The following is a 23,528-nucleotide window of genomic DNA, read 5'->3' as shown; positions in this document are numbered from 1 at the left end:
TCGCTACCGGGCCCAGGAGCCTGAGGGGCCCAAAGACCCTTGTGCCACATAAGACACTGGCATTATAGAAAGTACATGCTGGTCAACTTACACCTCTGACTGAAGGGAAGGGGTTAGGTCAAGAATTTGGCATGAGGGGGTGCCCTTTCAATGTTTGCCTCTGGCAGCAGGAAGGCTACGTGCTCCCCTGCCCCTTGCCAACAAGCACTGAAGGAAGGGGGGCCCAAGCTGAACTCTTGCACCAGGGCCCATGAGCTTTTAGCTACACCCCTGGTTGCGGATATAAATCTGTAAAGGGAACCTTACACATTCTTCCATGTACTTCATGTGTAGAATGGGCATCTGTCTCAGGAGACTGCTGGCACAGTGCGGGTTCAGGGGTCCCTGTTCTGTCACCCACACACTGCTATGGGGGTTTTGGACGGACGGTCTCCATATTTCCCAGCTGACATTGCTCACGTGACAGCCTATGTCAGCGCCCCTGCCGCACACTTGTAGAGCATGTAGCAGAGCGGAGCTGCCTCCCTGTGTACGCACGAGCTATGTCTGCGCTGATGGGAAGCAGAGGCTGCCGCCTGCCCGCCTCCTCCTCCTCACACTCCCGCCCTCCCTCTCCTTGTTCGTCCTCCCCAGGCTGGGTCATCTGAGGACGAGCTCGGCGCCCTGCTGCAGAATCAGCTGTGGAGCTGTCCTCCCTGTGCCGCCTGCGCTGCCGGTGCCTCGGACTGTCAGGTGAGAGCTTTCCCTTACTGACCCCGCCGTGCAGCTCCGTGTCCTCCGGCCGGACAGGCGGTGCTCCGCGGGCTGCGCACTGTGCGCTCTGCCTGCTTCTCCACATGTCAAAGTTGCATTATGTCTGTGCCGCTGGAAACATGTATGTGCTGAGCTGGTTAATGCGGCCAGTGTGTCATGTGACTGCCCTGGTAGCGCGCAGAGGAGAAGCCGCAGGCAGCAGCTGGCATGTTACTGACAGCTGACATGTTCCGTTCTCATGTGTGTCATACGTGTTCCATCTACTTCTTATATGTGTCATACGTGTTCCATCTACTTCTTATGTGTGTCATTTGTTCCATCTACTTCTTATATGTGTCATTTGTTCCATCTACTTCTTATATGTGTCATACGTGTTCCATCTACTTCTTATGTGTCATACATGTTCCATCTACTTATGTGTCATACATGTTCCATCTACTTATATGTGTCATACATGTTCCATCTACTTATGTGTCATACATGTTCCATCTACTTATGTGTCATACATGTTCCATCTACTTCCTATATGTGTTATACGTGTTCCATCTACTTCTTATATGGATCATACATGTTCCATCTACTTATATGTGTCATACATGTTCCATCTACTTATATGTGTCATACGTGTTCCATCTACTTCTTATATGTGTCATACGTGTTCCATCCACTTCTTATATGTGTCATACGTGTTCCATCCACTTCTTATATGTGTCATTTGTTCCATTCAGTTCTCATTTGTGTCATACGTGTTCCATCCATTTCTTATGTGTCATTTGTTCCATCTACTTCTTATATGTGTCATACGTGTTCCATTCAGTTCTCATGTGTGTCATACAGTGTTCCATCCACTTCTTATATGTGTCATACGTGTTCCATCTACTTATGTGTCATACGTGTTCCATCTACTTCTTATGTGTCATACGTGTTCCATCTACTTCTTATATGGATCATACATGTTCCATCTACTTATGTGTCATACGTGTTCCATCTACTTCTTATATGTGTCATTTGTTCCATCCACTTCTTATATGGGTCATTCATGTTCCATCTACTTATGTGTCATACGTGTTCCATCTACTTCCTATATGGATCATACATGTTCCGTCTACTTATGTGTCATACGTGTTCCATCTACTTCTTATATGTGTCATTTGTTCCATCCACTTCTTATATGGGTCATTCATGTTCCATCTACTTATGTGTCATACGTGTTCCATCTACTTCCTATATGGATCATACATGTTCCGTCTACTTATGTGTCATACGTGTTCCATCTACTTCCTATATGTGTCATATGTGTTCCATCTACTTCCTATATGTGTCATACGTGTTCCATCTACTTCCTATATGTGTTATACGTGTTCCATCTACTTCTTATATGGGTCATACATGTTCCATCTACTTATATGTGTCATACGTGTTACATCTACTTCTTATATGTGTCATTTATTCCATCTACTTCTTATATGTGTCATACGTGTTCCATCTACTTCCTATATGTGTCATACGTGTTCCATCTACTTCTTATATGGGTCATACATGTTCCATCTACTTATATGTGTCATACGTGTTACATCTACTTATATGTGTCATATGTGTTCCATCTACTTATATGTGTCATGCGTGTTCCATCTACTTCCTATGTGTCATACATGTTCCATCTACTTATGTGTCTTACGTGTTCCATCTACTTCTTATATGGGTCATACGTGTTCCATCTACTTATATGGGTCATACATGTTCCATCTACTTCTTATATGGGTCATACGTGTTCCATCAACTTCTTATATGGGTCATACGTGTTCCATCAACTTCTTATATGGGTCATACGTGTTCCATCTACTTCCTTTATGTGTCATACGTGTTCCATCTACTTATATGGGTCATACGTGTTCCATCTACTTCCTATATGGGTCATACGTGTTCCATCTACTTCCTATATGGGTCATACGTGTTCCATCTACTTCTTATATGGGTCATACGTGTTCCATCCACTTATTATGTGTGTCATACGTGTTCCATCGACTTCTCATGTGTGTCATACGTTTTGTCATCTCTTCTCTCTGAATATTATATGACGCCATTACTTATATATGATGTGTTTAGACCCAGGACATTTATATCAGTGTGTCTTAAAATGCTAAAAATATTCTGATAGGTTCCTCATGGGGGAGATGAGACTCTGTGTACACCGCGGTGGTATGTGTGAGTGCTATATACGTGGGCAGTATACACAGTATATTATGTATGCCGACCTCTGGATCACAAAGTTTGCCTTGCCATTGTATGTCCTTTTAGTAAAAGTCTGGTCATTGGGGTGAGGTGGTGCCAAGTTACAAGCCTGGGTGCTATTGCGATGATGTCAGCGGAGGAGTCATGAGGTCAGAGGTAGAACCAGTCAGCATGCTGCAGAGTAGCTCAGCCATGGTCAGCTGTCATAGGCATCGCTTTCTAGGCACCCCGAGCCGGGTCCCCTGCTGGTCCTGAAGGGGTGAACAGTTCACTGATGCCAGAAAGGATTATGTTTGGATTAACTGAAAGAGAGAGGGTTTTTTTTGTTTTTTTTAGTCCCTTTTAGCTTTTCGGAAGGATACAGCCTGTTCTCCCGGCGGAGCAGATTCCTGCATTCTTGATGAAGACATTGCAGGGAGACAGGTCGGATGGCAGAGCGTGCCAGCCAGTCTTTTATTGCAGACATTTTTGTGTAAACTAACCCAGTTCTGTCCACCCTCCCGCTCCCTCCCTTCATGGGCATTGTGCCAGCTGTGAAGTTCACAGACTGCAGGATCTGCTACCTCGTCAGGCCTGCGCTCCTCGGGCTTCCACTCCGGTGGCTGTGGTTCCCTGCTCTCTTCCATTGGGCCTTGTCTACAGCAGGCTCTTCAGGTCTGCGGTCTCGGTAGGATTAGCCGGCACTGTCGCTATGTTCCTGAACAGCAGGCTGGAGAATTTGCCTTCTCATGTGATCGCTTCTGTTGCTCATTTCATTGCTGTTTAATTGCTGCCAAAAGAAAAGTAATTTATTTTTAACAGTGACGCAGTGTCTGAGACTCCATTTCCAAGGGAAAGTGTCTCCTGACGGACTTAGAGGGTTTGTCTCACTTCAGTAAGTGGCATTTATCATGTAGAGAAAGTTACTACAAGGCACTTACTAATGTATTGTGATTGTCCATATTACCTCCTTTGCTGTTTGATAAATTTTTCCATCACATTATACACTGCTCATTTCCATGGTTACGACCACCCTGCAATCCATCAGTGGTGGTCGTGCTTGCACACTATAGGAAACAGTACTAGGCTATGTGCACTCCCGCAGTACTGGCCACCAGACAGGCCGAGTCACGACCACCACTGATGGATTGCAGGGTGGTCGCAACCATGGAAACGAGCAGTGTATAATGTGATTAAAAAAATTAATCCAGTCAGCAAAGGAAGCAATATGGACAATCACAATACATTAGGAAGTGCCTTGTAGTAACTTTCTCTACATGATAAATGCCACTTGCTGAAGTGAGACAAGCCCCTTTAAAGGGAGAGGGGATAAGGCACCTCTGGCAGCAGCTTATTTCTCATAGAAGAAAAGGGTCGGGCAGTTTAAACCCAATGTCCCCTGATATCAGTCGTCGGGAGGATACACATAAGATGGTCCAGGGGTTCACCCGGCCAACTATAATCCTGCGCGGTCCACGTGATATATTCACTCTTCCAGCAGATTGTCTAGGGCGGCTATGCTTGAAGAAAAAATATGAAAAATGTTGTATGTATCTTCTGTGTGGGAAAAGTCCACTGGAGGTTAGGCCATAGGCCTGAGGCTGCATGATAGAGATTCTTAAGACATTTCCTGTTCTGATTTCAGGACGTCACAGCAGCACAGAGCATCTTAAATGAACAAAAGCAACACGTTTTGTGATCTTCCTTTTGGTGGTTGAGCGGCTGGTCCATTCTTTCTCTGGCCGACTGGAATGTTCTTGATGCCAGTCTGTGGCCATGATGCCCTCCCCCTGCATTGTGCACAGTACAACAATAGGGGCAGTTCTTTCTGTCCTGACACCGGACTGTTGGTCTTTCTGCTTCATTTAGGAAGTGTCATCTGTAATACTGGAAAACAATGTAAAAAAACGCAGTCGTTACATCAAATGCAGAAGTATTGCCTAGTACTGACTTTTGAATGTTCAAATACTTGAATCCTTCATAATTTGGCAATCTCAGAAATCTCATTTTCAGGGAAGGATCCCGATGACTATTCTTTATGCCAGTGCCACCTTTCAGATGCCGTATACAACAATTATCATGCCATGATATACTGGACAGAAACAGTAGACCCTGGCAGTAGATTATAGTTGAATTAAAGGGGCTGTCTCATCTCAGACAATGGAGCATATCACTAGGATATGCCCCCATTGTCTTATAGTTGCGGGTCCAACCGCTGGGGCCCGCACCTATATCGGGAACAGAGCGCCGCAAAGTAGTAGGGAGGCATATCCTAGTGATTTACCCCCAGTGTCTGAGATGAGACGGCCCCTTTACAGGACTTTCCTTACCTCCAGAATAATATAGATGGAGTGCAAGGGACAGTCCGAGTGCCTGATACCAGTCCTGTTCGGTCACTGTGACCGCACACAGGGGGAGGCCAGATGTGGAGGTCTTCACACTAGCTCACTTTTTTCCATAACTCCCATAGATTGTAGGGTAGAAAGCTGTGCATAAGCGTGACCGTTTCCCAGTATTAAAGGGTTTCTATCACTTCGCTGCACATATTTAGCTGTCAGACACTAGCGATCCGCTAGTGTCTGCTCTGCCCAACCATCCTAATATAATTGCTTTTGGGGCAGCCGTTTTGCTAAAAAAAGAACTTTTATTAATATGCTAATGAGCCTCTAGGTGCTATGGGGGCGTCATTAGCACCTAGAGGCTCCGTCTACCTTCAGAAACTGCCGCCGCCCAGCGCGTCCCTCCAGCCCGCCCATCTCCTCCTGAATGCGATCCTCCTTGTGAGCGCCTGTATTCGGCGCATGCCCAGTGAATGTGACAGCTTCCCTGCTCAGACATCTCCACTGCGCCTGTTCCTCGGAGCACTATGGCGTCATCGCGCAGGCGCAGTGGAGATGTCTGAGCAAGGAAGCGGTCAGACATTCACTGCGCATGCGCCGAATACAGGCGCTCTCAAGGAGGATCGCATTCAGGAGGAGATGGGCGGGCTGGAGGGACGCGCTGGGCGGCGGCAGTTTCTGAAGGTAGACGGAGCCTCTAGGTGCTAATGACGCCCCCATAGCACCTAGAGGTTCATTAGCATATTAATAAAAGTTCTTTTTTTAGCAAAACGGCTGCCCCAAAAGCAATTATATTAGGATGGTTGGGCAGAGCAGACACTAGCGGATCGCTAGTGTCTGACAGCTAAATATGTGCAGCGAAGTGATAGAAACCCTTTAAAGGGCATCTGTCAGCAGACTTGTACCTATGACACCGGCTGACCTGTTTTACATGTGCACTTGGCAGCTGAAGGCATCTGTGTTGGTCCCATGTTCATATGTGTCCGCATTGCTGAGAAAAATGATTTTTTAATATATGTAAATGAGCTTCTAGGTGTAACAGCAACGCCCCCGTTGCTCCTAGAGGCTCATTTGCATATTTTAAAACTCTCAGCAATGCAGACACACATGTACATGGGGCCAACACAGAAGCCTTCAGCTGCCAAGTGCACATGGAACAGGTCAGTCGGTGTCATAGGTACAAATCTGCTGACAGATGCCCTTTTAAACTTCTGCTTACCTCCTTGGCTTAGAGGATGAGGACTAAGAGACCCCCCCCCCCCCCCACCATAGGCGAATAATAGGATTATTTTTGTGGTATTTGTCATCAATCTGACACAGGTTTTTTTAAACCAACGATGTAAGAATGCAATAAATGCTATGCTTACCAATTTACCTGTTAAAAGTGTTTATTAGGCATCTGCGTTATATAAACGGACACACGAAGCAGTGTTGGATCAGCTGCATGGCCGACAACAGTGGAGCCTAAAAAATATCTTACTGAGGCCTCTTTTACACGTCAGTAAATCATGGACATGTTCTGTCCACGTTCTCCATAGACAGCTCATGTATCTATTGATTTTAATGTGACTATTCAAACATCCTTGTTTTTCCACTGACCTCGGGTTAGTGGGAAAACAGTGGAGACATCTACTACTTTGGTCCATGATGCTGACCAAACATGCGCATCCATTATAGTCTAGGGGTCCATGAAAACCACCGACTCAACACAGAGGTGATCTGTGCTCTAGTTAGGTCCCTTTCACACGGGTGAGAATTCAGCGCGGGTGCAATGCATGAGGTGAACACATTGCACCCGCACTGAATCCGGACCCATTCACTTCAATGGGGCTGTGCAGATGAGCGGTGATTTTCACGCATCACTTGTGCGTTGCGTGAAAATCGCAGCATGCTCTATATTCTGCGTTTTTCACACAACGCAGGCCCCATAGAAATGAATGTGGATGCATGAAAATCGCAAGCAAGTGCGGATGCGGTGCGATTTTCACTCATGGTTGCTAGGAGATGATAGGGATGAGCAACCCCGGACCCCATTAAAGTCTATTCACTGTATTATTTTCCCCTATAACATGGTTATAAGGGAAAATAATAGCATTCTTAATACAGAATGTTTACTAAAATGTCGATTGAGGGGTTAAAAAATAAATAAAAATTAACTCGCCTCATCCACTTGATCGCGCAGCCGGCATCTTCTTCTTTCTTCTTCTTCTTACAGGACCTGCAAAAGGACCTTTGATGACGTAATCGCGCTCGCCACGTGGTGAGCGTGGTGACGTCAATCTTCAGCAAGACCTGCGCTGATGGCACCACGCTCACCACGTGGTGAGCGCGATTATGTCATCAAAGGTCCTTTTACAGGTCCTAAAAGAAGACGATACCGCAAAATGCGGGCTGCAATACATGGGTCTGCGATCCGCTGCGGCTTCCCCACGGACTGTGCTCGTGCATTGCGGCCCGCCAGTGTGAAATAGACCTAACCCATTGAAGAAGTCCGGGTTTGGGTCTGGGTACCAAATTCATTTTTTTCTCACGCGCGCGCAAAACACATTGCACTCGCGCAAAAAAATCTGAACATCGTACGCAATTGCAGACAAAAGTGACTGCAATTGCGTACACCCTGAACGCATCCGGCCCTCACCCGCGACGCCCTTGTGAAGGGGGCCTAAGGGAGAGGCAGGCAGCTCCCGAAGCACAACTAGTATACAGGGAGTGCAGAATTATTAGGCAAGTTGTATTTTTGAGGATTAATTTTATTATTGAACAACAACCATGTTCTCAATGAACCCAAAAAACTCATTAATATCAAAGCTGAATATTTTTGGAAGTAGTTTTTAGTTTGTTTTTAGTTTTAGCTATTTTAGGGGGATATCTGTGTGTGCAGGTGACTATTACTGTACATAATTATTAGGCAACTTAACAAAAAACAAATATATACCCATTTCAATTATTTATTTTTACCAGTGAAACCAATATAACATCTCAACATTCACAAATATACATTTATGACATTCAAAAACAAAACAAAAACAAATCAGTGACCAATATAGCCACCTTTCTTTGCAAGGACACTCAAAAGCCTGCCATCCATGGATTCTGTCAGTGTTTTGATCTGTTCACCATCAACATTGCGTGCAGCAGCAACCACAGCCTCCCAGACACTGTTCAGAGAGGTGTACTGTTTTCCCTCCTTGTAAATCTCACATTTGATGATGGACCACAGGTTCTCAATGGGGTTCAGATCAGGTGAACAAGGAGGCCATGTCATTAGATTTTCTTCTTTTATACCCTTTCTTGCCAGCCACGTTGTGGAATACTTGGACGCGTGTGATGGAGCATTGTCCTGCATGAAAATCATGTTTTTCTTACCTTGCAGACTTCTTCCTGTACCACTGCTTGAAGAAGGTGTCTTCCAGAAACTGGCAGTAGGACTGGGAGTTGAGCTTGACTCCATCCTCAACCCAAAAAGGCCCCACAAGCTCATCTTTGATGATACCAGCCCAAACCAGTACTCCACCTCCACCTTGCTGGCGTCTGAGTCGGACTGGAGCTCTCTGCCCTTTACCAATCCAGCCATCTGGCCCATCAAGACTCACTCTCATTTCATCAGTCCATAAAACCTTAGAAAAATCAGTCTTGAGATATTTCTTGGCCCAGTCTTGACGTTTCAGCTTATGTGTCTTGTTCAGTGGTGGTCGTCTTTCAGCCTTTCTTACCTTGGCCATGTCTCTGAGTATTGCACACCTTGTGCTTTTGGGCACTCCAGTGATGTTGCAGCTCTGAAATATGGCCAAACTGGTGGCAAGTGGCATCTTGGCAGCTGCACGCTTGAATTTTCTCAGTTCATGGGCAGTTATTTTGCGCCTTGGTTTTTCCACACGCTTCTTGCGACCCTGTTGACTATTTTGAATGAAACGCTTGATTGTTCGATGATCACGCTTCAGAAGCTTTGCAATTTTAAGAGTGCTGCATCCCTCTGCAAGATATCTCACTATTTTTGACTTTTCTGAGCCTGTCAAGTCCTTCTTTTGACCCATTGTGCCAAAGGAAAGGAAGTTGCCTAATAATTATGCACACCTGATATAGGGTGTTGATGTCATTAGACCACACCCCTTCTCATTACAGAGATGCACATCACCTAATATGCTTAATTGGTAGTAGGCTTTCGAGCCTATACAGCTTGGAGTAAGACAACATGCATAAAGAGGATGATGTGGTCAAAATACTCATTCGCCTAATAATTCTGCACGTAGTGTAGATGGGTTGGTGCATGCGACAGAGATGCCGAGGCCTTAGCGGGAAATCGCTCTTTTACACACGCAGCGTGTTTCGGGCATTGAACTCAGTCATCTGTGTCTGACCTTAAAGGACCAAAACAAATTGTGAGCCACAAAAACAGCAGCTCACGACTTAGTAAGGGCGGGTTCACATCACCGTTATGAATTCCGTTATTGCTTTCCGTTATAACATGGTTGTAACGGAAAATAATGGAATTCATAAGACGAAAATCAAAACGGAAGTCTTTAAGAGGCATTCAGTTCTGATCCTTCCTAACACAAGTCTGTGGGCAAGCAGAGCGGATCCGTCTGGTTTCCGTTATGCAGGACGGAAAAGAAAGTCCTGTCGACAGAGAATCCAGTAACAGTCCGCTTGTAAGAAGTAACATGCCGCTGACCCAAAGACCAGAACTGAGTAAAAACTCAGCAAAATGTAACATTTTATATTTCCCTGTTGGCTTTAAATCAAACACCTGAGGCCAACATTAAAAAAAAAAAAATGTCAGGAAAAACGCCACCTCAGGAGAAACCCAGTGAACAATGAGGGAGGTGTGTGAATCTGCAGAAGATGATACTGGAACCAGTAAGGATGGCTCCTATAAACTTCAGCTGGTTTATACGAGATATTGCCTTGCAGCTGATGAGGGTTAATGGTTCTCATTACATCATTAACATACATCATTTCTTGTGTTTGATTAATGACAGCCTGGTAATTATTACTCAAACAAGGGAAGCGGCGTCTGTGTTCGGCAGTAACTGTAGTCAGCAATTAATTCTAATACAGTATACGGAACAGTCGTGCAGGTCTTGCTTCTAAAGAGTGCCAAACTGCGTTAACATTTCTTAAAGGTTGTTTCCAGGGGTGCACCGCCAATGAGGCGAGGTGAGGCGATTGCCTCAGGTAGGGACAAGTGGGGGGCAGCGGAAAGGCCTTGGGCATTGAGTGCTTTAGTTGTGGAAGCGTTCATGTCTGCATATTGAACAGTATCGCTATATTAACCAGAAGGTTTTGTAGCACTATATGTAATGTTTTCCAAGCATGCCTTTAAAGGGGTTGTCTTGGTTCAGAGCTGAGCCCGGACATCCCTCTATTTTCACCCAAGCAGCCCCCCTGACTTGAGCATTGGAGCAGTTCATGCTCCGATGCTCTCCTTTGCCCTGCGCTAAATCACGCAGGGCAATGACATTTTTTGGAGATCCGGTGATGAACGGGGCTCTCCATGGGGCTGCCAGAAACCCCGGTGCCCGCCCATCAGAGCCGGTGACTTCACCAAACAAACTGAAGTTTCCGCCCAGCAGTGTGTTATTGAAAGCAAAAGAACCCGTGCCCTGATCTAGCGCAGGGCAAGGGAGCGCATCGGAGCATGAGATGCTCCGATGCTAGTCTCAGGGGGGCTGCCTGGGTGAAAATAAGGGCATGTCTGGGTTCAGCTCTGAACCCGGACAACCCCTTTAACAGTAAGGGCTGTTTCACATCCGCTCCATGAATGACAGCCAAGACCCGATGCAGACTGCAGAGGCACGGAGCATTAACATGACTGATGATGCTCCGTGCCTCTCTGTGATCTCTTTACTATGAAATCAGAGTGACAACTTTATCTCGCTGTGATTTCGTAGTAAAGAGGTCACAGAGAGGCACGGAGCATCATCAGTCATGTTACTGCTCCGTGCTTCTGCAGTCCTGCATCGGGTCTTGGCTGTCATTCACGGAGCGGATGTCACGCACGGCAGCCGCTCATGTGAAACAGCCCTAAGGCTAAAGGGAAGGGGTTAGGTTGAGAATTTGGCATGGGGGGCAGGCGTCATTTCAGTTTTCGCCTCAGGCAGCAGAAAGGCTGGATGCACCCCTAGTTATGTCCAATGTGTTTTTATTGCTCCAGTGTATGTAAAATAAAAACCAACAAACTTTTGCAAATATTCTTGATTAAAAATATTAAACCCCCTGCTATTAATATTCACTTTTTAGTCCCTTTAGGGAACATTACTTTTAGGGTCTCATGCGCATGACCGTAATGTCCGCAAACCGGAGATCCTAATAATACAAATTCCGGCCACGTGCAGCCCACACTTTGCTCAGTTCTTGAAAGCAAATGGACAAGAGTAGGACATGTTTTATAATTTGCAGAATGGCCCTAAATTCTTCTCACTTACCACTGTGTCATGCTCCGGTCCTGGCCGCAGTGGTGACGTTCAATGCACACCATCTCAGTGGCTGTATACTGCTGAAGTCAGGGATTGGCTGCACGGTGACCGGCTGTGCCTGGAACGTCACCGATGCAGCCAGGAAAAGGACATCAGAGCTGCAGGATCGGAGCATGAAGCTGGAAGCTGCAGGGAGAAAAGCGGGCAGTATGACTTTTGCTGGGGACGTATTCATTTAACTTTGAGAACCCCTTTATATCAGTGGAAGGGTTATGCAGGGCCACTGAGTTTATCACATATATTACCTTGTAAAACTCTGCGATCATTTATGGCGCTCACGCAGTTTCTCATTCATTTATTAGTCTTTGTATTTCATCAGAAAACAGTACACTCCCTATATACAGTATGACAGCTTACACAAAAGTACCTTTACAGTCGCTTTATAATGCCAAATAACCTGTTAGTAAGAAAAGAACAAGCCATAGTGAGTCATCTGAGGACAGACGTGATTGAGATATATATATACAAATAAATACACCGCAGCACTTCCAATAGGTGAAAATAGTGGGATCCTTTATTCCCCCATGCAACGTTTCGATCCACTTGCTGGGACCATTTTTCGCTTGAAAATGGTCCCAGCAAGTGGATCGAAACGTTGCATGGGGGAATAAAGGATCCCACTATTTTCACCTATTGGAAGTGCTGCGGTGTATTTATTTTTATTTATTATCACTTTGGTAAGTGCAATATCGCTGGAATCATGATTGGGGATCCAGAAAGTATGTAGCTCCTCCAGGGAAAGCTGGATGAGATAAAAATGAATCCTGGAAAGCCGACTGTTCCTAGCAAAGAGTAGTTTGCTAATGGATATGGTAAGTTCTCTTTCGGGCCTAGGTTTTTATGGAATGATAAGCAGGTTGGTAGTAGGTACAAGTACTCTTTGTAACACAGTCCAGCTCATTACTGGACTATTATTAATGTGCAAGGTGTGCTCTAGAGAAAGAGAGCTGTCTGATGAGACAGAACCTGTCTGGAGAGACTGTTACTGACATTTCTAGCCTCAAAGTGGACATTTACTCCTGGTGTGAGGTAACACATGTTAATGTCATTTTGTTCGCGTGTGTCTGGTAGAAAGCCACTCGTATCGTCAGGGAAGCTCATGTGTTTAAGTTAGCAGTGGTTGAGATTTTGGTCCTGAATGTAAACGCTGGAGGTTTATTGTGTGCAGCAAAATAAAAACCAGACAAAGCCCTGTTTGAAATGGACTTCTATGTCCTTGTCTCTGACTTCATTTGATCCCATTTGCCCACGGTTACAGAGCTAATTGCCACAATATATACTGTCATTTTTATGACACTTTGAAAATCTGTATGTATCTGATGTAACTGTATATGTTTCCTCGCAATCATGTCTGGTTGCAGACCCAATCTGCGAAGGAAGCTGGGCCCGCCAAGCCCTGACCTCTTGGTTATATGTGAGTCAAATTGTTTATTTTGCTTATTCAGATTAGTGTTCCTTTTTGGAAGGTGTCATCAAACATCTGAGGGTGCTGCGGTATTTGTCTGGCTGGCTCTCGGCATGTTTGCCGTGCTGCCGCCGCATCTCCTGCCCCTGTCCCCATTATAGTGAATGGGGCCCGGCCAGACTTCCAGCAGCACACTTGTGCAAGCATTAGTATGGATCCGGTACAGCCTGCTGGACAAGCCTAACGCCAATGTGAAAGAAGCCTAAAATACATTTAAGTTTTTGGGTGTAACATAAAGAAATGTGGAAAAGGTCAAGGATTATGAATACTGTTTCAAGGTACTGTAGAGAAAAGAGAAGAAACCTAAGCTGGCCACACATTTTAGGAGTCTATCACTCGAACAAGGTATCTCGTTCTGACCCCCTCCTACACGTACATGCTTGACCCGACTAGAGGGGAATAGGCTGCTGCTGGGCACCTCTGACGGAAGCTTATCTCCCTGAACAAAAGGAATGGCCAGTTGGATTTCAGTCCTTATCTACCCTGACATTTGTTGTGGAAGGAGAGTCAGGAGGCCCCCATACGCATTATGGTTGGCCGTCCTGTCAAAATTTGTGGGTTTGGCCGAAGGTGCAGCATTGTAGAAATTTCTTTAGTTTAGTAGCAGAGCCAAGGCATTTATATGAAGATTATTAATATTTATATCAAGATTATTATACAAGAAATGACTGTGGCCAAGATTAGTGTCAATAGTGAGGAGAGGACAAATGTGGGATATATTCTTTAGGTGAAGTTGACAGGATTTCTCAGTGAACTGAATGTAATAAAGCAGGGATGGCCAACCTGTGGCTCTCCAGCTGTTGTAAAACTACAACTCCCACCATGCCCTACTGTAGGCTGATAGCTGTAGGCAGTCTTGGCATGCTGGGATTTGTAGTTTTGCAACAGCTGGAGAGCCTCAGGTTGGCCATCCCTGTAATAAAGGATGGTTTTGAAATCAAGTAGAACTTCCAGACATGATGCCTGGGGTTTAGAAAGGATGCTAGTGTTGCTCACAGAAATGAACACATCTGGATTAGGTGTTTAAGAAGAATGAGGAAACAGAAGAAGCCTAGTTTTAGAGAAGGTGAATTATAGTTCCTGAGAGAACAATGCAGCAAAAACAGCTGATAGACCTTCAATGAGGTTTAGAGAGCAGAAGACAAGTCCACCGATGTGTGTCATCAGCATTAAAGTGCAGGAGTACAGATTTCCCTCTGGCCGTACAAGCTGGAATATTGCTGCCCCTGTCTGTATCAGCGCTGCTCTTCTAAGGCATGGCTGGCATACATGGGTCTGGAAGGGTTTTTAAAGCAAACAGCTTAGTATTTTAGTCTGTGACTGGAATCTCTGGGGGTGTTTGACCTGTCACCTCCGCCGGCTCCTTGGTAAAATCTATAGTATTTGAGGCTTTAGCAGAGTGGGAGCAGGAAGAGCAGCGATGTGATATTGATAGCTGCTTTCCGGCCATCGCTCCGCTCTGATAATAGCCTGCAGACCATGGTACAGGGCCCTTTTAAGGTCAATGATCGGGAACGACCTATGAACATTTACTTCTGATCCTTACCCACTTTTTAGCTGCATTCACTTGGAGTAATAATCGGAGATGTATGGGGTACTACTATTGTTCTCTTGTTTGTTGGCAGAGCATCCCTTGTTTGCACAGGGCGATGTGCTGCCAACTAATGTTGAGCACAAATATTCGAATAGTGAATTTTTATCGCGAATATAGTGCTATATATTCGTTCTATCAAATATTCGCCATTTTTTTCCATCTGAACACATGATTCCTCTCTGCTTCTTGCTTGTTCGCCAATGAGAAGACAGCAATGACAATACTTAGTGCACCAATCAGTAATCTGTAGTCAGACCTGCTAAAATGTGAAGTTGCACGTAACATAGTAACATAGTAACATAGTACATAAGGCCGAAAAAAGACATTTGTCCATCCAGTTCGGCCTGTCATCCTGCAAGTTGATCCAGAGGAAGGCAAAAAACCCCTGTGAGGTAGAAGCCAATTTTCCTCACTTTAGGGGAATAAAAATTCCTTCCCGACTCCAATCAGGCAATCAGAATAAATCCCTGGATCAACGATATCTCTCTAGTAGCTATAGCCTGTAATATTATTACGCTCCAGAAATACATCCAGGCCCCTTTTGAATTCCTTTATTGTACTCACCATCACCACCTCCTCAGGCAGAGAGTTCCATAGTCTCACTGCTCTTACCGTAAAGAATCCTCTTCTATGTTTGTGTACAAACCTTCTTTCCTCCAGACGCAGAGGATGTCCCCTCGTCACAGTCACCGTCCTGGGAATAAATAGATGACGGGATAGATCTCTGTACTGACCCCTGATATATTTATACATATTAATTAGATCTCCTCTCAGTCGTCTTTTTTCTAAAGTGAATAACCCTAATTTTGATAATCTTTCAGGGTACTGTAGTTGCCCCATTCCAGTTATTACTTTAGTTGCCCTCCTCTGGACCTTCTCCAGCTCTGCTATGTCTGCCTTGTTCACTGGAGCCCAGAACTGTACACAGTACTCCATGTGTGGTCTGACTAATGATTTGTAAAGTCATAGGACTATGTTCTCATCACGGGCATCTATGCCTCTTTTGATGCAACCCATTATCTTATTGGCCTTGGCAGCAGCTGCCTAACACTGTTTTTTGCAGCTTAGTTTGCTGTTTATTAAAATTCCTAGATCTTTTTCCATGTCAGTGTTACCGAGTGTTTTACCATTTAATAAGTACGGGTGACTTGCATTATTCCTTCCCATGTGCATAACTTTACATTTGTCAGTGTTAAACCTCATCTGCCACTTATCTGCCCAAGCCTCCAATCTATCCAGATCCCTCTGTAGTAGTATACTGTCCTCATCAGTGTTAATTACTTTACACAGTTTAGTGTCATCTGCAAAAATTGATATTTTACTATGCAAGCCTTCTACAAGATCATTAATAAATATATTGAAGAGAATAGGGCCTAATACTGACCCCTGAGGTACCCCACTAGTGACAGTGACCCAATCTGAGTATTTACCATTAATAACCACCCTCTATTTTCTATCATTGAGCCAGTTACTTACCCAATTACAGACGTTTTCTCCCAGTCCGAGCATTCTCATTTTATATACTAACCTTTTATGTGGTACAGTGTCAAATGCTTTGGAGAAGTCCAGATATATGACATCCATTGATTCGCCGCTGTCAAGTCTAGAACTTACCTCCTCATAGAAACTGATTAAATTTGTTTGACATGATCGATCCCTCACAAAGCCATGCTGATATGGCGTTATTTGCTTATTTCTGTTAAGATGCTCTAACATAGCATCTCTCAGAAAACCATCAAAAAGTTTACCCACAACAGATGTTAAACTTACCGGCCTATAGTTTCCAGGCTCTGTTTTTGGACCCTTTTTGAATATTGGCACCACATTTCCCATGCTCCAATCCTGTGGGACATTCCCTGTCAATATAGAATCTGCAAATATCAGAAATAAGGGTCTGGCTATGACATTACTTAATTCCCTTAGGATACGGGGGTGTATGCCATCCGGTCCTGGCGATTTGTCTATTTTAATCTTTTTAAGTCGCTGTTGCACTTCTTCCTGGGTCAGACAGGACACTTTTAATGGGGAATTTATTTCAACATTCGGCATGTCATCTGACAGTTTATTTTCCTCAGTGAATACATTGGAGAAAAAAATATTTAACAGCTTTGCTTTCTCCTCGTCGCTCTCTGCGACTCCCCCCTCATTACTCTTTAACGGGCCGACACCTTCAGATTTATACTTTTTAACATTTATATAATTGAAGAACATTTTAGGGTTAGTTTTACTCTCTTTGGCAATTAATCTCTCAGTCTCTAGTTTGGCCGCTTTTATTTGTTTTTTACATGTTCTATTTTTTTCCTTATAGTTTTTCAGTGCTTCCGTGCTACCTTCCTGTTTTAGTGTTTTATATGCTTTCTTTTTGTCATTTATTGCTTTCTTTACAGTTCTGTTTATCCACATTGGTTTCTTTTTGTTCCTTAACCTTTTATTCCCATACGGTATGTACCTCTCACAATGAGATTTTAGGATGCTTTTAAAGATATCCCATTTTGTGGCTGTATTTTTATTTGTGAGGACGTTATCCCATTTAGTTAGGCCTATGGCCTCTCTTAGTTGGCTAAATTTAGCTTTTTTGAAGTTCGGTATTTTTGTTCCTCCTTGTAGAAACGCTCTTTTGAATGATAATTGGAAGGTTATTACTTTGTGGTCACTATTTCCCAGGTGTCCCCCAACCTGCACGTCTGTTGTTCTGTCAGGCCTATTGGTTAATACTAAGTCCAGTATGGCCGTCCCTCTAGTCGGGTCCTGAACCAGTTGGGAGAGGTAATTGTCTTTAGTTATTGCCAAGAACCTGTTTCCTTTATGAGATATACAAGTTTCAGTTTCCCAGTCTATATCTGGGTAGTTGAAGACCCCCATAATAACCACCTCATTATGATTTGCCGCCTTGTCTATCTCATTTAGTAGTAGATTTTCCGTGGACTCTGGTATGTTAGGTGGTTTATAGTAAACTCCTATTAGTAATTTATTATTGTTTTTAGCGCCATGTATCTCTACCCACAGTGACTCCACATGTTCATGTCCCTCACTTATATCTTCACTGAGTGTGGTCTTTAGACCGGACTTTACATAAAGGCAGACCCCTCCCCCTCTCCGATTTTGACGATCCTTTCTAAACAGACTGTAACCCTGCACATTAACTGCCCAGTCATAGCTATCATCCAGCCATGTCTCAGTTATTCCCACTATGTCATAGTCCTCCTCACACATCACTAATTCCAGTTCACCAGTTTTATTAGTCAGGCTTCTGGCATTAGTATACATACATTTGAGAGGTTTATGTATATTTTTTACTCTACACCTTTCCTTCTGAACTGTTCTAGTCCCTCCTTCCATTCCTCCCCCAGTCTCACTACCTTTCCCCCGGTCTCTATCTGCACTATCTTCCCATTCTATAACATAATTACCCTCCCCCCAGTCCCTAGTTTAAACACTCCTCCAACCTTCTAGCCATCTTCCTCCCCAACACAGCTGCCCCTTCCCCATTGAGGTGCAGCCCGTCCCTACGATAGAGCCTGTAGCCGACAGAGAAGTCGGCCCAGTTCTCCAGGAACCCAAACCCCTCCTTCCTACACCAGTTTTTGAGCCATTTGTTAATTTCCCTAATCTCCCGCTGCCTCTCTTGTGTGGCCCGTGGTACAGGTAGTATTTCGGAAAATACTACCTTTGAGGTCCTTGCCCTCAGCTTTTGACCTAAATCCCTGAAATCATTTTTAAGGACTCTCCACCTACCCCTAACTTTGTCATTGGTTCCGATATGGACCATGACCGCTGGATCTTCTCCAGCCCCTCCCAGTAATCTGTCAACCCGATCCGCGATGTGTCGAACTCTAGCGCCAGGAAGACAGCACACTGTTCGGCGATCACGGTCTTTGTGACAGATTTCCCTATCTGTTCCCCTAATAATTGAGTCTCCCACTACTAGCACCTGTCTGGCCTGCCCTGCTCTCCTGGGCCCCTGCTTACCGGAGCTGACATTCCCCTGACTGGCAGAGGAAGTGTCTGGCTGCGGCAGTGCCATCCCTGGACTGACATCCAGTGCAATAAAATATTCTAATCACTGCCGATTAGCGCAATCGCGAATATATTGGAGCTCTCTATCTGCATATAAAGCTATTCTAATGTTCTGCCGTGCCAACCATTTTCTCCAGTCTCAGGAAACTTATACCAGCTTGAAAAATGTAGCCAAAGTGACCCAGGCCTGTATTTCGCGTTACAAATTTGCATTACGTGATTTTAACATTGCCGATTTTTTTTTGCATTCAATAAAGTAATCTCAAATTCTCGAATATATGATGAATATTCTACAAAATATTTGTGAAATATCGTGAATTTGAATATAGCCCCTGCCGCTTATTACTACTGCCAATGATCGAGAATTTTAGGCGGTACATTAAACATGTGATCAACCAATGAGCGTCTGGTCATTCTTCGACTGATCATGGTACTTACACATTATTAGAAACAAGCATTGCATTGCCTAAAGAGTGTGCAGGTGGTAATAAGATGGTGCATGCTATGTACCATTTAGGTTTCTGTGCATGCAAAAAGGAGTGTTGCTGTCCAATTGTAATGGGAAGGAAGATGCCAATGACAGAGTTATGGTGGATTTAGACTGGACAATTCTGCAGCTGATTGTCAGGAAGGAAGCGTTTCTTCCCGGCAGTCGGCTGTTCGTTTAGTGAAGGAGACTGCACATTTACATGCAGCGATCTCCTTCACTGTATGAGGACGGAAGATCACTATTCATGCAGAATAATGGTTTCTGAGATACAGGAACTATGATCGGTGGTGTCTGCATGGACGAGAGGATCACCCGATGAACGAAAGTTTCGCTCATTCATCGGGTGATGGGCAGCATGTTTACATGGGTGTATTGTCAGGAACAGTTCTCAGGGAGATTATTGGCTCGTGTAGTGGAGTGAAATAACTGGGCAAGAGGAAATCTACTGATGTTGCAATGAACTAGCAAATAAACCTAAAAATGCATACTGCAGACGTGCTTTTATATCATTTTGAATTAATATTACTGTTATATTTAATATACTATCATGTGAAGCTCCTAGTGCACCTTTTGGTCAAATAAATTCTTTGAGGCCATCTGCCATACAACGACAACCTCTCACAACACAGTGTACCTGTACAACAGGAGACTTACCTCTGTCTTTTCTGGATTAATTCTACAAAATGAGCTCAGGTTATGTATAAACCATATTTTATTAAAACTTATTCGGTTAGAACTGGAGCAGATTTTAGTGCGGTTCCTATTGACCACTCACTGGTGCAGTCTCCATGCGTAGGTGAAGAGAGGCCCCTTTACAAAGGCTGATGCACAGACAATTACCAGGATGATCTGAACACTCACAATAATTGCTTAATCATCAGTGGAGATGAGAACTATTAAATGCTGCAATCATCTGTTCTGTATGGAGAAGAGGGATCGCTACTGAGATTGCTTGTCCCCATACAGATTCATTGGCGGCAGAGGCCTGGTTACACAGGATGGTCTGCTGCTCAGAAATGAGGAACATTTGCTCATTCATCAGGTGGTTGAGACTGGGCCTTTAGAAAGGATAGTAGGAAGATTACAATGTGCTAGAAGAAAAAAATAACGTCTTGGTAACTGTTCTAATAAAGGTTGCACATTTGGTAGCCTACGTACAATGGTTATCAATTCAAGCAGTCCTTAGAAACTGTATTATTATCTAAAGTATCCATGGGTTAGCTATAGTCTACCAGCCTAAAAGTATACCGTATAGTAAAACAAGCTACCAAATACCCAATAATGTGTAGTTACGTACTGTATAAGACTGCTGTATATCCAAACTAATACACGAGAGGATATTTTAGAAGGATGAAGAGCGGAGGGGGTCTTAGTTCTAAAGACTATCCTTCTAAAAGCTAGACTCTTACTTCTCTGGAGACAATGGGACCTGAACGCGCCCTTACTGTACCTAGTTTCACTTGTATCATGTTGTATGTTGCACATAGCATATTTTATGTAGGCGTTTACCCCTCCCAGTTGGCAGGGATTCAGACTTATGAAATGTGTCCAGGCAGTGTTCTTTCTAAGTATCTGACAAAAGTATTTATGTCGGTATTTTTCCAGTTCAAGGATTTATGACATTGTATAATATTCTGCTTAAGGAAGAAGAGCAGTAAACAAAAAGCATTGTACTTCCGGTTTAGCACATTGTGTGTATTGTATGTTGGGTATATAAGAATATGTTTTAAGTGAAAACCAGAGAAACCAACAGAACAGCAGCACAACGCCTTACCAAATCCGGTGTAAGTCCATATAGAAAGTGGTGCACGCAGCCTAAGGTCCTGGCTTGGGACCGTCAGCATAAAAATAAAGAGAAACTGCAGCACTTCGAAGTCTTGTGATTAATTTTTTTTGTCCACTAAAATAAGGGTTCTCCCGAACAGAAATCTAACTGACCCCCACCATAGTCAATGAGAGCTGTTAGACTCTGTTACTGTCAGGTATGTACTGAATGTGGCATGTTCTTTATTTTCATTCTTCTGCTCCGGAAATAAATAATGCAGATGTGAAAGAGCCCTTACCCTGTTTCTGAGACTGATGGAGCATTACCAATGTAATGTACACGAGTTAGAACGCAAAGACTAGTGGTGTGCCATGGGTTCTGTAACTTTACTCTGTACAAGTTTTGTGCTTCCTGTGTTTTCACTTCCGGCATGGTTTCTTTATTGTGGCAGTTGATATATAGCACCAATAAATAAAAAATAAATAAATAAAAACCTCACCTATGGCACTTGCAGAAACAGTTGCTACACACTGAAGGCAGCAGGATCTGATGCTCCCAGCGTGATCATGTGACCTCAGGTCCTGCTGCCTCCAGTGTGGAGTGAGTGTTCCTTTGAGTGCCATAGGTGAGTTTATTTTATTTGTTGGCACTATATATACTGGGGGCACAGCTTGGGAGCTATTATAGATACTTAGAGTACTAAGTAGGATAATATCTGTACTGGGGGGCGACTATAACTAGTAGGGACACATATGGTGATGTATTTTTTTTTTAGTTCCCTGCTTCCTGTGCTGCTCATCTGCTTGTTTTTAACTGCTGTTAGATGGGTGTACTTGTGTCTAACCGGCCGTTAAAAACTGGCCCATGAAAATGGCCAAAAATAGGAAACATGACAGCTGCTATGCACTGGCTGTTTTTAAAAACCACCCATGTGAATAGCGCCATAGACTGCAGTGGTTCTGAAAATGGCCGTGTGATGGCCATTTTTCACTTGTGTTTTAATGTACCTTATAAAGCCAAAAATATCTGATCCCAAAAATATCAGAAACCTTTAGAACATCTTAAAAGTGTTGTCTCACTACAGCAAATTACATTTATCATGTAGATAAAGTTAATACTAATGAGGAAGAAACTTCCGATCAGAAACACCAGAGTGAGATGCCCGCGCTGGTAAGAGAACTAACTGAGAAATTGAACCCTCAGTAGAGCATGTAATATGCTTTACCTTCAAATAGAGTGGAGTCTCTTTTACCTGTCCGCCAATTTTATTTGTTGGCACTATATATACTGGGGGCACAGCTTGGGTGCTATTATAGATACTTAGAGTACTAAGTAGGCTAATATCTGTACTGGGGGCGACTATAACTAGTAGGGACACATATGGTGATGTATTTTTTTTTTTAGTTCCCTGCTTCCTGTGCTGCTCATCTGCTTGTTTTTAACTGCTGTTAGATGGGTGTACCAGCAGCGGTTCCCGACAGGGAGAGGGAGGACAACACTGACCTTAGCGCTGGTGTCAATACCTCTTTAAACAAAAAGTTAATACTAATGTATTGTGATTATCCATATTGTTTCCTTTGCCGGCTGGATTCAATTTTCATCACATTATGCACTGCTTGTTCCCATGGTTACAACCCCCCCCCCCCCCCCCCTGCAATCCATCAGCGGTGGCCTTGCTTGCATACTATAGGAAAAAGTGCCAGCCTCTCTGGTGGTTGGGACGGTGGGAGTCCACCCAGCCATACATGCGCAGTAGCTCCCATCCCGTAAGTCCTGGAAATGAACAGTGTATAATGCAATGGACAAATTAAGCAAGCCAATGGAGGCAATATGGGCAATCCCAATACATTAGTAAGTGCCTTCATAAATGCTATTTGCTTGAAGTGAGACAACAATTTTAAGATGTTATCAAGGTTTCATATCGGACATTTTTGGTTTAAAAAACTGCATAAAAAAACCTGAATGTGTGTCAGCACCCATAGGGTACATTTGCACAAAAATGAAAAATGGCCATCCCACGGTCGTTTTCAGAATACAAGCCCCTTGTATTAAAGGGTTAGTCTGCGTTCAGAGCCCCGACATATCCCCTTCTTCACCCAGGTAGCATCAGCGCAGGGCAAGAGCTGTTTTGTTTATATTTTGCTAAAACAGACATGTCAGGAGAGAGTAACCATCCACTAAAGGTTTTTACTATGACTGTGCTATTAATAATCTGATAGCTCATCAGTGTCAGATTGGTGGAGGTCCGACACCCGCCACCCCTACCGATCAGCTGCTATCGGGGAGGCATGGCCACTGGAACTAACCCAGTGTAGAGATCTGGAAGCACACAGCTCTGTACACTGTGTAGTGCTTGTGCCAGGGTACTGCAGCTCCGCACCCGTTCTGCATGCTTGCAGCTCTGTACACTGTGTAGTG

At 44.0% G+C, this 23,528-nt stretch overlaps 1 protein-coding gene across 5 annotated transcripts in view; it reads left to right on the top strand.

Moving 5' to 3' along the window:
- The first annotated feature begins 612 nt into the window (after positions 1-612).
- Positions 613-23,528, top strand: part of THRB (thyroid hormone receptor beta) — a 344,635-nt gene continuing 321,719 nt past the window's right edge. For 4 of the 5 annotated variants that reach the window (XM_044293323.1, XM_044293324.1, XM_044293320.1 and 1 more), the window contains exon 1: positions 613-732. The gene's annotated coding sequence lies outside the window, so the exon portion shown is untranslated. Of the gene's footprint in view, positions 733-3,528; positions 3,653-23,528 lie in introns of those variants that run through there. The other variant, XM_044293321.1, reaches the window with a different exon arrangement.

This window comes from Bufo gargarizans, chromosome 5 (assembly GCF_014858855.1).
Source record: "Bufo gargarizans isolate SCDJY-AF-19 chromosome 5, ASM1485885v1, whole genome shotgun sequence".
NCBI classification, from domain to species: Eukaryota; Metazoa; Chordata; class Amphibia; order Anura; family Bufonidae; genus Bufo; species Bufo gargarizans.
The sequence above is the reverse complement of the archived record's forward strand: the minus strand, read 5'-3'. Positions and strand labels throughout refer to the sequence as shown.